At 55.6% G+C, this 14,668-nt stretch overlaps 1 long non-coding RNA gene across 1 annotated transcript; it reads right to left on the bottom strand.

Moving 5' to 3' along the window:
• Positions 1–9,655: 9,655 nt before the first annotated feature.
• LOC142001602 (uncharacterized) lies at positions 9,656–12,904 on the bottom strand. The gene is made up of 4 exons (XR_012642532.1): positions 12,778–12,904; positions 12,431–12,662; positions 12,245–12,267; positions 9,656–10,533 (listed from the first exon to the last, which is right to left on the bottom strand). It is a non-coding gene; the product is annotated as an uncharacterized LOC142001602 (long non-coding RNA).
• Positions 12,905–14,668: the final 1,764 nt, after the last annotated feature.

The following is a 14,668-nucleotide window of genomic DNA, read 5'->3' as shown; positions in this document are numbered from 1 at the left end:
CTACGTCTACACGTGCAGCCAACATCGAAATAGGCTATTTCGATGAATAACGTCTACATGTCCTCCAGGGCTGGCAACGTCGATGTTCAACTTCGACGTTGCTCAGCCCAACATCGAAATAGGCACAGCGAGGGAACGTCTACACGCCAAAGTAGCACACATCGAAATAAGGGAGCCAGGCACAGCTGCAGACAGGGTCACGGGGCGGACTCAACAGCAAGTCGCTCCCTTAAAGGGCCCCTCCCAGACACACTTTCATTAAACAGTGCAAGATACACAGAGCCAACAACTAGTTGCAGACCCTGTATATGCAGCACGGACCCCCAGCTGCAGCAGCAGCAGCCAGAAGCCCTGGGCTAAGGGCTGCTGCCCACGGTGACCACAGAGCCCCGCAAGGGCTGGAGAGAGAGTATCTCTCAACCCCCCAGCTGATGGCCGCCATGGAGGACCCCGCTATTTCGATGTTGCGGGACGCGGATCGTCTACACGTCCCTACTTCGATGTTGAACGTCGAAGTAGGGCGCTATTCCCATCCCCTCATGGGGTTAGCGACTTCGACGTCTCGCCGCCTAACGTCGATTTCAACTTCGAAATAGCGCCCGACGCGTGTAGACGTGACGGGCGCTATTTCGAAGTTACTGCCGCTACTTCGAAGTAGCGTGCACGTGTAGACGCAGCTACTGTGAGCAGGATTTGAACCTGTGCAGGGAATTGCTATTGGAGTTTAAATTCATCACACAACCATAGGACCATCAGAGCTGGGAGCAAAGGAGGATCTCAAGGCCAGAGACAGTGGTAGATAATCACAGTGCCCAGGCCTGAGATCACTTGCAGTACAGAATTCAAACAGCAAACCTGGCTCCCAAGCCACATGGGGAATTTGGGGCTGTCCTGGCTTAGCCATGTGGTTAAGAATCAAATCAGTCCCTTGCTGTGGGGTCTTTGTGACCCCCAGCTCCCTGAACTGTCAAAAAGTGAATTGACTTCCTCTGAGTGAACAGGTTTTGTTACTGGTGTCGTCTCTCTGTTTATGAGCAGGAGCGTATTCTCTTAGGCACTTGTTGGTTCACCAGTTCATCAGTGGACAAGTGGATAGACACCAGCCTTAGCAAACCTGAGCAAGCACCTCACTCAATTCACCAGGCAAACTCACTGGCAAAGGGAAACTGTTCAATATGCTTGATGACCATGGACCTCCCAGGTACATGGGGATTAGGAAAGCAGCACCCAGTGGTGCCTGGCCACATATTTCTGGCTGCCTCTCACCTGCTTTGCAGCACCTCTGGGCTGTGCTGGAGAGTTCAGAGCTGCAGGAGGCGGCTGCCGTCCTTCTGGAGGAAGAAGTAACAGACACTGAAGGGGGACGGCTGAGGTGGCTGCAGAGGGGGCCTGGGGAGCATGGGAGGAACCCCAAAGCCCTTTGTCTAGTACTAATGCAGGGAGGTGATACCCTCAGTGCTTGTTCACCTACAGGTCTATGCAGCCCTGTGCTCACCATTACAGCCTGGGCCACTGAGCGCTGGGGAATGGCATCCACAGTGTGTGTTGGCTCCTGGTCCTCTCCAGACAGGCCAGTGCTAACCCGCCCCTGCAGCACCTTTGTAACACAGACACAATTCCCCGAGCCGGCAGGAGCTACGTTCTGCCCTGTCTGTGGGAGCAGCTCCTGCCCCAGCCCTGCCACTGCAGAGACACCCCACAGCTCTGCCCCTGCCCACCATGTGCACACGCTAGTGAGCGACAGGGAGAGTCTCACTCCCAGGTGCACACACCCAGCTCTGCCCCCCCAGTGGTAATTCCCCCTCCCCCAGCTGCCCCCAGGGCTGACCTGATGCACCCGCACTGCCTGGGAGCAGCCTGGGACCCCTCCTGTGGCTTCCCTTTGCTTCCCCTCGAAATGTCCTTATCCTGCTGGGAGCAAAACCCCTGCAGGGACATGAATGGTGCAGGTGGGAGCAGGGCAGGATCCCCCCGGGCAGGGGCTGCACCCACAGGCTGCCTCTGTCCTGACACAGCCCCTGGGCAGGTGCAAGCGATCAGTGTGTGGCTGTGCAGGGCAGGGGGAGGAAGTGGGGACGGGTGGCAGGTGTGAGGGGGAACCTGGCGAGGGCTTGTGGCTGAGGGAGGAGGGGAAAAGGGCAGTGGGGGGTCGGCAGGGTCTGAGGGGACAAGGGGATCAGGGCATTGGGGAGGGGTGGGAGAGACAGGGTCTGAGGGACACACTGCAGGGGCTGAGGGAACCCCTAGCTGGGCTCAGAGCAGTGGGGGATGGGTGACAGAGTCCGAAAGGGGAGGCCAGGCTGGTGGGGGCGGGGAAGAAATCTCATTTAGTGGCCAGTGGCCCTGCAGCTGCCTGTCGCTTGTTTCCAGAAAGGCCCCTGGGGAGCTGCTTGGCTGCAGGAGGGCTAGCGGCCCTGGGCAGCGCTTGGGGCTAGTAATGCCAAGCTGATGAGTTCAAGCCCCATGCTGGCCATTACAAGGTGTTTCTTGTTCTCCTCTACCTGACTGCTCTAGGCAGGAGGCCAGAAGAGCTGAAGGAATCAGGCTGAGAGGCTGGCAAGGAGCAGGCCAGAGTCACCACCAGAGGCTAAGGGAGGGGCATCAGAGTGGGCCTGGGCTAGGTGAGGTGCCCCAGCTTCTCAGCTCTGCAACACACACCTCTCACAGGAAGGGGCAGCAGGAGCACCTGCCACAGGCACCAGCCCTCCACAGCAGCTCCATGGGCTTCCCCTGCTCCCCATTTCTCCCCCGTCCTTCTGGCCTCACATGCTCTCTCCCTGGGCACCTCGTACTACGACACCACAGGCCCAGAAAACTCACCACTGGTGCACGTCCCTGCCTGCACTGCTCCTCTTCCCTGAGGTCCCTCAGGCTGGCCGGGGGGCAGAGAGCTAGCGATGGGGCAGGAAGGACCTTTGGGGGTGCTGTTCAGAGGCACAAGGAGCAGACCCCAGAAGAAGGTCTATGATGAGCAGCGTTGGCCCTGGGATCTCAGGAGAGGGATGATGGGCTGCCTGTGATGAGATGGGGGGGTCTCAGCAGAGCGTGCAGAGGTGTTGGTGGCCGGCAGCTGCTGGGGAAGGGGTAAAGAGCCATGAGCAGCAGGTGGGGAGGCCTGAGGGGAGGAGAGAGCAGCAGGCTGCTGGCGGCAGAGCTCGGGGAGGAGGCCGAGCTGGGATGGGCAGAGGTGAAATGGGAGGACGGGGAGCACAGGTGGCCTCGGAGGGAGCAGGCCAAGCAAACCCGTGTCCCTCCCACTCCTCGGGAGCCTCCAGCACTGGCACCAGCCTCCCCACTGCAGCTGTCACAGGCCACCTGTGTGCTGAGTCTGCTCTGCCCAGGAACCCGCCCAAGCTCTGCGGTGGGAAAAGCTGTCTAGTTGCCATGGCCATGTTTGCGCTGTGCTCTGGTCAGGAGGGGGTGTGGGTTTTACACCCTGCAGTCACAGAGTGACACTGACCTAATTCTCCAGCCTGTGTAATGAGTCACCCACCCTGGAGAGTAAAACTTCCCCAGCTCCTCTGCCTGACAGCACACAAACACCAGCCCAGCTGGGCAGCCCCAGGTGGGGAGAGGCAGGAGTCAGGTGGGGGCAGACAGCAGAACTTAGCTGGAGGTAGGCACCATGGCTTAGCCAGCTAAATCATCTGACTAGTAACTCCCAGTGGTACCTGCCTGTTGGGCTTCTTTGGCACCTGGTATTGGCCACTCCCAAAAGACAGGACACTGGGCCAGATGGACCTTTGGTCTGACCCCACAAGGGACATGTGTGTGTTTTACATGATGCTGGCAAGGTGGTAGGAAATCAGCCATTTCCCAGTGGGGGTCTCTTACCTGTGTTGGGTGTTCGTTATTTAGGGCTGGGAAATGTACAGCGCACACCACTTCCCCTCCCATGCTGGTGACATTGGACCTTCTGCACTGGGACTGAGAGGTCAATGATAAATATAGTCTTTGATTGTGGCCTTCCCTGAAGGGAGACGACGCTTATGGCAGGGCTCTTGTTTTGCCCCATTATACCTAGTGATTTGACCTTACACCCACAATTCTTACCCCCCACCCCCACCCCGTGGTACCCACCCAAAAGCAGCCTGCAGAAATGGGGGGAGGCAGGAAAAGGACCCTGCAGGCCAGGTGGGGCTGGCGAAAGCTCACTGGGAAGCATCAGTGGGGCCTGAATTTCACAGGCTCCTTTGGGTGTCTCAAGAACTCACTGAGGATCTGCCAATGACTGTAGCCAGCATCATCCTCACCTACTGCCAGACAGCAGGGAGCAGCCTCAGGGACTCAGACCCCCTGGTTCCCCTCGCCCAGCTATCACTCAGCCCTAGGGCGAGGGGTCATTGCCCCTTCCCCTGCCAGGCCAGCTCCCAAGGGTGGTTCCTCTGGCAGAAGTTGCAGTAGTCAGTCTGGGCTGTGATGTCACTCACATATTTGCAGGTGCGTGTGTCCCAGTGCCTCCTCTCCCCAGGACGCTTACCTGTGTGCTGTCACCTCTCAGCCTGTTTCCTTCACCTCTTCCATGCTCCCTGTCTAGGGCCATCAGGTAACCAAAAGAGTACAGCCACGGAGGGCTTGCAAGCTAGCTAACGGGGTGCAACCCAGGACTTTGGCATTACTAGCACCAGGCACTAACCAACTGAGGAAAAGGGCCTCACAAGGGGCCTTTTGGGAAAGGAATGAGAGTCTCTCCTCTGCAATGAGATTGCTGCCCTGGATCTCAGCCGGCCATCCCCTCAGACCATCCCCCACCACCCTGAACCCCAGCCTGGCCTCCCTCAGCCTGTCACCCACTGCCTGCTGCTCTGAGCCCTGGCCAGGTGTCCCCTCAGACCCTGCTCCCACTCACACACTGCTGGCCAGCTGGGTGTGCCCTCAGACCTGCCTCAACCCCTCTCCCCTTGTCCCAAGCCCTGACCAGATGTCCCCACAGACCCTGCTCACCCTCCTCCATGGCCCTGCTTTCCCTCTCCCTTCTGCCATGAGTCCCAGCCTGGTCCCCCTCCCACCTGCCACCCCTCCCCACTTCCAGCCGGCCTCCCCCTCCCTCTCTGCTGCACAGTCACACACCAAAAAGTTGGGCCTTGCCCAGGGGCTGTGTCAGGACAGAGGCAGCCTGTGGGTGCAGCCCCTGCCCTGGGGGATCCTGCCCCGCTCCCACCTGCACCATTCATGTCCCTGCAGGGGTTTTGCTCCCAGCAGGATAAGGACATTTCGAGGGGAAGCAAAGGGAAGCCACAGGAGGGGTCCCAGGCTGCTCCCAGGCAGTGCGGGTGCATCAGTTCAGCCCTGGGGGCAGCTGGGGAGAGGGGAATTACCACTGGGGGGGCAGAGCTGGGTGTGAGCACCTGGGAGTGAGACTCTCCCTGTCGCTCACTAGCGTGGGGTGTCTCTGCAGTGGCAGGGCTGGGGCAGGAGCTGCTCCCGCAGACAGGGCACAACATAGCTCCTGCTGGCTCAGGCAATTGTGTGTGGGTTTCTGATGTGCTGCAGGGGCGGGTTAGCACTGGCCTGTCTGGAGAGGGCCAGGAGCCAACACACACTAAGAACACCATTCCCCAGCGGCCCAGCACGTAACGCTGAGCACCCACCTGCTGACGGGATCACCAGAGGCACTTGGCCCAGCGGCTTAACTCTTGCGACCTCTCCGTTGCCCGTTAGAGTGACACAGGCCAGGTCTTTGGGGCAGAACTGTTCATGCCGTGTGGTGGTTGAGGAGGAGAGGAAAGGGGCTGTTACTCCACAGCAGCCCAGCTGGGGGGTGACGGGTGCAGCATGCGCTGAGTGCGTGCTGGTGCCAACAGCCCTCGGTGGGAGCAGCTCCCATCCCAGGAGCACCGCCGCGATTCCTGAGATGTGAGAAACACACCTCACCCCCTTCCGCCTCTTTCCATCAGCTCAGTGCCTGAGAAAACACAGCGGGGAGCCAGCCCCAGGCGCGCAGCCCCCTCTGCACAGAGCCCCGCTGGGAATGCCGATTTCCATGGCTACGGGCAGCGCAAGAAACAGGGCGCAGGCTGGGCATCAATACGTCACGCTAATACCCAGCCCTCAGCACAGGGACAGGCTGGGCTGGTCCCTGCTAAGGCTGGGGGACCCAACTGGGCAGGGACCCACACCCGCTACTCTGCCCCAGCAACTCTGTCTGGGAAATGAAAAAAGAACCAGCCCCTGAGAATTGTCTTTCCAGCTTTATTTGCCGTAACTCCCCAGGGGAGGGAAGAGGGGCTGGGGTGCCCCTTCCACAACCACAGCAACAGCAAAGGCACCCGCAGGTTTGGGAACAGGGTTTTTAAATGGCGCTGAAATGGCAACAGAGTCCAGGAGTTCCCCGGGGAGTCTCATTGTCAGTGACGGGTTAGAACTCTGTCCCTCGTGCACAGGGCCGTGTCAGGCACGTGTGGCTGTTAGGGCACGAGTGAATTTGGGCACAAGTGTTCTGCCTTGTGCTGGGTACACCTAGGGATGGGGTGATGAGCAGTGGGGCAGTGTCAGCTCTGGCATCCCCATGCCCTGCAGGCCCCACCCACACCCACCTACAGACTCAGCACTGGGGCCTCAGTCAGGCCCCCCTCTGGATTGTGCTCAGCCCCACTCGCCAGAGGAGCAGGCCCTGACCAGGCAGCTGGTGGCTGGAGGGAAGCGGTGGTTTTCCTGTCAAAGCCCAGCTTCTCTCCAGGCAGATGCGCAACTGCCCCCTGCTCCTCCGGCTGCTGCCCTGAGGCTGTAGACCAGCCTCCCTCCCTGCCCTGTTCCAGGATCACCAATTCTCCCAAACGGGCACCATTTGCTGCAATGGCATTGGCTTTGTGAGAGTTGTCACCCCTTGCACCCCACAGCTTCTGCCCCTGCAAACCCCCACCCCACCCGTGGGGCACCCTTCCCCACAGGGCGTGCTGGGCTGGGCTGGGATGTGTCGGGCGCCAGCACCGGTAGAGACCGGCCTCCTTCAGCCCCACAACTCTAGCCTTCATTTCCTGACCCTTTGTATTTCTCTGTCTCTCTCCCTCTCCCTGTGGGGTCTGTCCCAGAACATCCCACTCCTGCTCTCCAGTCGGCCCTGGATTTATCCCTCCCCTCTCCCTGCTGCTGGCTGCGGCTCCTGGCGGGGTTTTCCAGCTGTTTTCTCCCTTTCTCCAAGCCACTCTGGTGAGTCAGTTTTACTTGCTCTTTTCTTTCCCCTCCGACTGGCAGCGTCACCGCCCCAGATGTCACAAATCAGGGGTCTGGACCCCTAAAAATGGAGCTCCGCAGCAGCATTTTGTGTGGCCGGCTTTGTTGGGTGAGGTCAGAACTGCCCCTGCCCAGCCCCGGCAGTGACAATCACAGTGGTACCCACTCACCCAGAGTGACGGGGAAGGGGACTTTGGCACCTGAGGCAGGAGCTCTGGCTGGGAGACCCCGGTGACCTCAGAGGACACAGATCGATACAAAACGTTCCTGCTGCTGTGCAGCTTCCAGACTCTCTGCCTCCCAGCCCATTAATTAATGCTGTCCCCAGGCCAGCTGTTAGCTCCACCCCTGCCCAGCTCAGCATTGGTCCTTCCCTCAGCTCCAGGGGATCTTCCCCTTCCCCCTCCTGTCCCTGGGGCTACAGGGCAGGGTGGGGGGGGAAGGAGCTTCCAGGGCTCCTAGATCTGAGCCAGGGTGTTGGTAGATTGGAGTCCTCCAAAGTCATAGAGACTGAGGCTAGAGAGGCTGGTTTTGGGGACACAGTCAGAGCCGGGATCCCCACCCACCCAGAACCAGGGCTGGATTCTCTCCCCAGGGATGGAACCTAGCAGGAGAGTGAAGATCTCGGCCTCGGCATCAGCATCAAAAAATGTCACCTGCCCCCGTTCACAGCTGACTCACGTGGATCATGCGGGGGGGGGGAGGGAGGCAGCGAGAGCCTGGAACCAATCCCCCTGTCACTGCATAGCCCAGATCCCCCACCCGCAGGACTACGGCTGATCTGTCCTGTCTTGCCCACAGACTCTCCCCTCATGGTCCAGCACAGTACCAATGTCAAATCTCTCAGGGTTGTCGGGCAGTCGCTGCCCTGTGTCTGCCCATCACCTTTTTCCCACCCTCAGACAGGACGAGGTGGGGATGAGGCTTGTCTGGATCCAGAGTCACAGTCGCTGCAGGGGAGAGAATCTGAGTATGAGGGGCAGAGCTCAGCCCTGGGGAGGGTTTGATGGGGTCAGTGACAGAACTGGGCCCAGCTGGAGAGTGACTCAGGGAATCTCTTTCCTCCAGGCTGTGCCCGGCGGCTCTGAGATCCCAGCACAGGGCTGGGGAGAGTCACTCCCTGGCAGGGGGAGAGGATCGGCTGGGCCAGGCCTGGGCTTGAATATCCCCCCCTGTCCCCACCTCTCCCTGGGGAGGGACTAGGAGGATTGGGAGCCCTGGCAGATGGTACAACTCAAGTTACCATTGCTAGAGTCCCCCTCCCCAACCCACCTTAAACCACCCCATGTCCCAGCTGTCCATGGGCTGCACTTTGCTCTGGGGCCTCCCCACTGCACCCGGCTGCTTGGAAATGTCCCAGCTCAGGCAGTACCAGGCAGCATGAGGAGTGAACCCATCCCACCACACCCCAAATATCCCTGCTCAGCAGCAGAAGAGTTCCTCAGCCCAGGGCAGGCAGGCAGGGAAGGAGGGAGGAGTTAACACAAGGGAAGGGTTAATGGGGGAATGAGACAGAAGCTCCAAGCATGGGGGGAGAAGGAAGATTAGGGTTTGTGGAGCCCTGGGCCAGAACAGGTGGGCCCCTCCCCCCCTCCTCTCCTCCCTGCTTCTTGTGCTTCTGTTACAGGAATGGGGCCAGGGCACAGGGCAGGTCCCACTCCACTCTTTTAGTGCTCCAGCTGGACACTGGACAAGCTCCCTCAGCTGGACCCCACTCCCAGGCAGGGCAAAAATGCTGGGTGGGTGGAGCAGGATAAGCCCAGCCAGCCCCCTGCCCTGACCCCGCTTCCTGACTCAGGCAGCTGCCCCAGCTGCTTGGGCTGGTGGCCGGCTCTGGCAGCTCGTGGCTGGTCCCTGCAGCATGGGGCTGAGGCAGCTAGCGGGCAGGTAGACGGCTGGCCCCAGTGGCTGGCAGGCGAGCGGGAGGCTGGTCCAAACAGCAAGGGGCTTCGGCTGGCAGCTCTTGCAGTGAAGGTCTCAGGCGGGTGGGTGGCTGGCACGGGCCTCAGGCAGCTGTCCAGCTGGGGCTGCACCAGGCAACTACAAGTGGACAAGAAAAAGCTATTTGTGCTTATTTTTAATTTTAAATAACATTTTTATATCAAGCTTGTGTGTTTATTTTAAATTACAGATTGAATTTTTTGTTAAAGGAGGTGGGGGTGGACGATGGTAAAGAAGAGGTTTCCTATTTAGCAATTTTAAAATTGAATTTAAAAGCAAACAACTGCAACACCACTGAACAAATGACCACGAGACTCCAAATTAGTTCCAAAATTCTTCTCACAGGACAGATAATGACACTGACCCATTTCAATCACCTCTCTCTCTAAAAATGGAAGAAAAACAAACACAGGCTTTTGTCAGTCATTTCTCTTATGTTTTATTTATATTTATCATCAGAGCAACAGTGAAGGATGAGAGAAATCACTGTCCTCTTCAGGACCTCAGATGATAGGAACCAATTGCCCCTTCTGCTTCTGAGTTGAGTGTTTCCCCACAGGTAACAACTTACACCAACCCCTCAAAAAGAAAAGTGGGCAAATGAATAAAAACATGTGAATGAAAAAGCAGAAAACATTTAATGACACTTACCAATTTCCCTGTGTAGTTTGTCTGAACATGAAAGACAGACACACGCTGGTTGTTAGGATTTTCCCACTTCTTGCATTTTATTTCCCTTTATCAGCACTACACCAGGGAGGGCTGAGGAATTATTTCTACGCACACTCCTGCCGGAGCTCAGACTAGACCAGTGGGGCCAAAGGTTTTCCTATCCTGCTCCCCGACCTTTTCCGTAATGGAATCCGTCTGTGCCCCTCCTCACCTACTGAACGGCTGGCTCTGTGGAGAAGCTTGGGAGGAGCAGAGCTACAACTGGGGTGTGAGCTTTACTGTTGTGGGGGCAGAGTGGGAGTAGGTGGAGTTCCTTCCCCACCCCCATGTGAGCTGGTCTGCCCTCCAGCATTCCTTCATGTACCCCTAGAAGGGTGGGTCCCACTGTTTGGGGATCATTTGATTAGAGGAATTCATCATGCCTCCTGCCCTCATGCTCTGGAACTATTGCTGAATTGCCTGTCAGCTTTTCAGATCAGTTTGTGGTGTGAAATTCATCTGGTTTAATCTTTCCCCACATTTTACACAGTTACACTAAAAACCAACCCATTCCAAAAAGAATGCTGAGAATAAAACCCCATGTCAGCAACCCAACAGAGAAGGGATTCTCTCGGGACCATTTGAAACATTACATTTAATGCAAAGAGCTCCACACAGTTAAACCAACTCCCACTGGAGGATGCAATTTTGTGCAAAGCTTCTCAGAGGAAGGAGAATGACACTGACGTATTTCTTCATTTAGTTTTTCTGAAATTAGAGAAAAATAAATATTACATATATAACACTTATGTGTATGTTACACATCTCCCCTTCCTTCTGTTTAATGTTTCTTTATTGTCAATACAACAACGAAGACAGTTTTCCAAACTGACATAACTGACTGAATGTTGAATGAGACTGAACCAAGGTGAACCAGAAAAATAAGAAGAACCTGGAACAGTCTTGCTTTGAACTCAACCTTGCAGATATTGGGAGGGGTGTTCTGTTTTGGCACAACTAAATCTATGCTTAAGGTCTGAAAACTAGAAGAAAATATTATTGGAAAGCGTACTATCACCCTTTTTAGTCAAAACAGTGAATGAAAAGAGTCTAGAGCGATGAAGAAAAATATGGTGGGATTCTCCGTTATAAAATTTACTAACAAAAAATGTTAACAATCCCCTTTTAAAAGAAATCCAAAATAAAAACTAACTTCATCAAAATAACACTGGTTTTGAAAACTACGATAATTTCAATAAAACCTGGGCATTTTCCTTTAGTTTCAGACAAACTCAGAATTGAGTTAAGAACCTGAGCAATGCCGGGTAAACCTGCTTATCAATATATAACTGGGATGTGCATAATATTTCAGCTGTTGCAAGAGTTAGTCAGAACATTACAGCAGAAATGTATCATGAGTTGCTTATGCCCAGGAAAAGGAAACTGGCAGTGTTTTTCTGCACGTCTCATTTCTCACTCCAATGGTAACTAATGGCAAAACTTGCTTTTGGAACAAATAAGTGGTTGAATGAATCAACCTGAGTGTGGTGGACCGCAGGTGTGTGCCACACTTACCCCACAATTAAAGAGAAGACTAATGTAACAGTGAACCAACTGACCAGAGCCATTTGCTTTCCATGGTCCCAGACTCTTAATTCACTTCCCCTCCTAGAGCCCTTCTAGGTACTTTTGAACTTGCTCAGTGTCTCTGACAGCGCAACTGTTCACTGGGAGAAACCACTGACTTGTCCTTCTAGTTCAGGAGAAATCTCCTTTGGGGGGTGGAGCTTCCCTGTCTCACACCTGGACAGAAACGACATCAGATGGCGATGCTGCATTTAGTGACTCGGTTCTTCAGTTCTTGCTAGCGAGTCGCTGCTCTAATGGGCCGGGAGTTAGAATTCCTCTGCCTCTTCCAGCCTGAGAGCAGGTGCAGCTTAGCCCATGGAGAGAGCAGCTCTGGGGACAGAAGGGGAATTGAGTCTCCATGGCCCATTCACTCCTTGGCCTCCAGGCTCTGAGGGACAGGCGGTTCCCACGGGAAGTGCTGTGGAAATCTTCCTGCTAGGAACTAGACTGAGGCACCAACTGCCACCTCTGCAACTCATTCTGCACACATCTCCAAACAGCCCTCAGGTGGGACAGACTCAGGAGCACTGCTCACCTGGGCTGAATGGTACCCAGTGCCCAGCAGTGACAGGGCCATAGTCCCTCCATGTAGTCCTGAGGCAGCCGGTCCCCCAGGGATGTGACACCTCCAATAGATACTTTAGGACAGACTCTGCCACTGCGTGGAGAATTCCAAAGTCTTCTGTGCAAGGGTGACACCCTCAGGCTAAAGATGATTGGGAATGTTTGCAGCTTGGCTGTGACCCTCCCCTAATATCTTACTGTGGAGCCCTGGGGAGAGTTGGTGTTAACATAATCTCCAAGCTCTTTCCCCACCTGGGACATGTGAAGGGGAGTGAGAGCCACGTACCTGTTCAAAGTGCTTCTGACGTCCTATAGGAGAAAAAGAGAAAAGAACCTCAGCCCCATCTGACACACACAGGGGATCCCAGGGAAGGGATTTTGCAAATAAGGGGAAGAACGGACACCAGAGCTTCTGATTCAGGAGCCTCCCTTCCCTTTGTGGGGAGCTGGGATGTCTCTCCCCCATTCTCACCTGCAGGAATTCACTCGCTGGCTTCTCTCACTTGCCCTCCATCTCACCGATCAGCTCACTGAAACAGGAAATCTGTTCAGAGAGTTTTTACTGACATTGTCAGTCTGGATGCTCACAATGGCCTCATCCAGTTTCTCCAGCCGGGCCAGCAGGAATCGCTCCTGTTCCTCCAGGAACTGCCACAGCTGCTGAAATTCAGCCACGATCACCTGTCTCTTGGTTGTGTCTGTTTCTGTGTGAAAACAGGAACAGGGCTGGTCTGAGATGAGGATGGAGCCTGGCGCCCTTTCATGGATAGCTGAGTGGGCAGGAGTGAAAACGTCTTTGAAAAACCTGAGATCCCACACCTGACTCTACGCTGTGGGTACCAGGCAGGGGATTCTCTCCCAGCTCTGCCTTTGGCCCCTGTGATCTCCTAAAGGGAGGTTTCCATGTCTGTCCTGGTCAGTGAATTGTGTTGTTCATGGGCTCTCGGAATTCAGACCCAGAGCAGCAGGAGGCAGGACTCAGCACCACGCAGACAGACACCAGGGGAGAACAAAGGAACAAACACAAATGAGCAGACCCAGCGGACAGCACTTCAGGGGGACATTCATTCACTTGGGGAGGAGTCCTGGGAAAGCCACCAGGGCTGGACATTAACTCCTCCCCTGCAATGGAAGCTCAGGGCTGGTCTGCACATGACTCACCCAGCAATCCATGATCCAGGAGAAGGTCACTGTCCCACCTTCACCAAGGTCATACAGGAGTCTGCCTCCACACACACCTCCCACTGCCATCCCCTGCCAGGTGCTAACAACAGGCGCCTACCAGATACTCCTGGCTTTTCTCTTCTCCTGTCGCTTTCAGTCCCAGCAGCTTTACTCTCGCTTCTTGCAGAGTCTTCACATGGGCCTGGATTTTTCTCTGAGGAAACACAAAGGATTAGGAAGGTTTGACTTTGGGTTGAGGGAGGATGGAGCTGGGTGTTCCCCCCCGCCAAATTCAAGATCACGTAACTCCTATTTGCTTTGTGACATCAAGACTCCCAAGGAGATGACACTTTATGAATGCAGATGGGGAACACGTCCTGTTCAGATGTGTTACACAGTCAGGTTCAGTCTTGTTAATAACTACAGAGAAATCTCAATTACCACCAAGCTTTACGGGTTGTTATGAAGAGCTCATTGGCATATCACGGAACAGGACACTGGAGTCACAAGGGGGTGATGCTACTAGCCAGTTTTTGAGAAGGGGCAACGAGGAAAGTGACACACATCCCAGAAGCCCCCAGGGTTCCTGTATGGTTTGCAGTGGAGCCCTGCAGCCCTGGGGATTGCACTGGTTGGACAGAGCTGGGCTGACACCAGGGCAAACCCCATGAGACAGTGGGAGCCCACTCGACTGGTCTGGAGCTGTGCAGTCCCAGCTTTGTGGAGCGCTGTCCCTGCCTGGGCAGGACTCAGCACGAGCTGTGGCTTTGTCCATTGAAAAAGAGCCAGGAGGAGGCTGAGGCTGTAGGAGGACACCTGTTAGGTGGGAGTGGGGGTTGTCCCCACACAGAGCAATGCAGGCAGGGGCACAATGACAAAGGGGGAAATGGTCCTTCACAGTGTGACTGTAACCGACGTGAATGGGCCCAGGCTGGCAGGCATGGGAATGTCTTGTGTTCTGCAGAGAACTCAGTGGCCACCCTAGTTAAACAGACAGACTTGCCTAAGGAACATAGGGGTTTTGCCCCAGGTCTGTTCTATCCCCTTTTAGTGCAATGCCTTTTGGGCAGAGGCCTCTGTCCATTGCCCATTACGATCCTGGTAGCAGCACATTGTGGCAGATGTCCAAGGGCTACCTGGTGGGACTAAGGGAACCACGCTGGCTGGTCCTTGTCCATGTACACACGAGCAAAGCTCAGACTGGTACTGGGCAGCCCCAGCCTGGGGTTAGTTTTGCTGCACTGCAGTCTGATCCCAGCGGTACCTGGCACAGTGGTACCTGTGCTGTTTGGAGCCCTGTTGTGAGGGGGTTCAAGGCACTTGGAGTGAAATTAACTTTTGATTGAAATGAAATTTAAAACCAAATTTCCCTACCTTGTACTCCTGGGCAGCCTCCTCTATGGACAGCACTGTCTGAGTGCGGTGAGCCTGGGACTCTTACGCAGACCACACAGATGGGGCTTTGATCCTCTTCACAGAACAGTTTCAGAGCTTCCTGGTGCTCCCCACACCCCATCCCCTCTGGCTCCCTTTGAGTAGTTCCAGC

Source organism: Carettochelys insculpta, chromosome 25 (assembly GCF_033958435.1).
Source record: "Carettochelys insculpta isolate YL-2023 chromosome 25, ASM3395843v1, whole genome shotgun sequence".
NCBI classification, from domain to species: domain Eukaryota; kingdom Metazoa; phylum Chordata; order Testudines; family Carettochelyidae; genus Carettochelys; species Carettochelys insculpta.
This window is presented reverse-complemented; position numbering and strand designations above follow the sequence as displayed.